Source organism: Lissotriton vulgaris, chromosome 11 (assembly GCF_964263255.1).
Source record: "Lissotriton vulgaris chromosome 11, aLisVul1.2, whole genome shotgun sequence".
NCBI lineage: Eukaryota > Metazoa > Chordata > Amphibia > Caudata > Salamandridae > Lissotriton > Lissotriton vulgaris.
The window spans coordinates 757,300,207-757,302,285 of NC_141699.1; positions in this window are offsets into that span (position 1 = coordinate 757,300,207).

Below are 2,079 nucleotides of genomic sequence, written 5' to 3' on the forward strand. Positions count from 1 at the left end.
AAAAAGGAAAGGTGTTAACTTAGGATTGGAATCTGCCTTGTTTAAAATAAGTTGGCATGGGAAAGGGGGTTTGCGCTGGGACAAGCTCAATCCCAGTTTGAATAGGTTGATGCCCGAATGTTCTAATAATTAATTTTGGGGAGAATGATTTAGTGGTTTATAAGGGTTTGGCCCTACTAAAGCAAATGAAAAGGGACTTGAGGGAGATTAGGCAGCAGTGGTTGGGATGCTTTGTCGTTTGGACTGGATTCATCCCTGGAAGACAATGGAGGGTGCCGCCATTGATAAAGCCAGGAGGAAGATAAACAGGGACATGAGGGTCTTTTGTGGTGAGTCAGGTTTCGGTAGAGTGGAGCAACCAGAACTAAGATATGCTGCAGTGTACTTTTTCAGGGTTGATGGCGTTCATTTGTCTCACTGCGGGATGGAGATTTACCTGATATACAAATAAAGGACGTTTTAGACAAAGCACTATACGTACGAAGATACCCAAGAATAGCCTAGGTGATGGGGGGGGGGGGTTAGAAAAGTTATAGGGACTATTTCTAAAATGGCATCTGGAAGCTGGTTCTGTACAGTTTTCCTGTTCACTTTATGGTTGGGAACAGGTTACTCCAGGAGCAGATAATAAGGGTAGGATAGGAGATACTTAGTTAGGTAGATATTTAGACAGGTAGAGAAGATGTTACAGGATTTAAAGGGTCACCAGTTATTGACTGAGTTGGGGTTGTTAAATAGTTGCAAAGAAAGGAGAAGGGTGGGGAAACTTTAGGGGTGGGGGTGGAGGATATGTAGATGAAAGATTTATAGCGGGGGTTAGTCTTGTGAGGCATAGGACAAGGTTATGCGTTTTTGTAAGATGCACCTGTTTTCAAGAAAGTGTCCTTTTTCACACATCTTAAGATTTGATTGTGATCCATTCTGGGCGTGTGGCCCAATGGGGCTTTGGGGAGGCATGCACCCCCAGATTTTTTGGGCTGTTGGTGCAGCCTGCGACAAATTGGGCTCTCTATCGGCTGCACTTGGGCTATGTGCTTGGGTGTTTTAGCTGGAAATTTTAGAGGCTGTGTTACCATTTTGTAAAGTGACATGGCAGCCGGCAGTTAGGGACAGTTTCCAATCCCCTCCTACCGACCCTTTAGAAGGTAAGATGGGCGGGGCTATTTTCGTTATTATGGGATGGATGGCCGAATTTGTTGAGTATAGGTGCATCAGGGGAGTGAAAATCCATTGTAATTGGTTGTCACTTGAAGCAGGTTCATGGCGTCTGGGAGCTAGTTCTGTGTAAATTTACAGTTCACTTTATAGTTGGGAACAAGTTACTCCAGGAGCAGGTAATAAGAGTAGGATAGGAGATACTTAGTTAGGTAGATCTTTTGACAGGTAGAGAAGAGGTTACAGGGTTTAAAGGGACAACCGTTATTGACTGAGTTGGGGTTGCTAAATAGTTGCAAAGACAGGAGAAGGGAGTGGAAACCTTAGGGGTGGTCGAGGGGGATACGTAGATGAAGCATGTATAGAGAGGTTTACTTTTGGGAGGCAAAAGGCCAAGGTTATGTTTTTTGTAAGATGCACCTGTTTTCAATAAAGCAGCCTTTTTCACGCAGCTTGAGAGTTGACTGTGGTCCGTTCTGCGCTTGTGGCCCAAAGGTTATTCTTTCAATGCGTTACAGCATTTAACAAGCGGCTCCACTGAAGTTTAACAAGCGGCTCCACTGAAGTTTAACAAGCGGCTCCACTGAAGTTTAACAAGCGGCTCCACTGCAGGTTGTAAGGCTGAGTCAGAGATGACTAAAAACAACGTTCATAGAATTCTTGAGCTAGGTTTTTTATAAATAGTGTTTGATTTTAACACAGGGTTTCTTCACTTTTTGTTTCATTCACTTTTTGGTGCTTTATTCATTTTGCGGTGTAAAGGCACATATGCATATATGTACAGCATGGGTAATTTTTCACGAATTTTCAATTTTAAGTAATTGATAATCGGGTCTGGACATAATTATTGTGAACATTTATATGAGGGGTATCCAAGGGGGTAAATGTTCGCCGGTTGCACATGTACTGGAGGCCTTCTTGAGC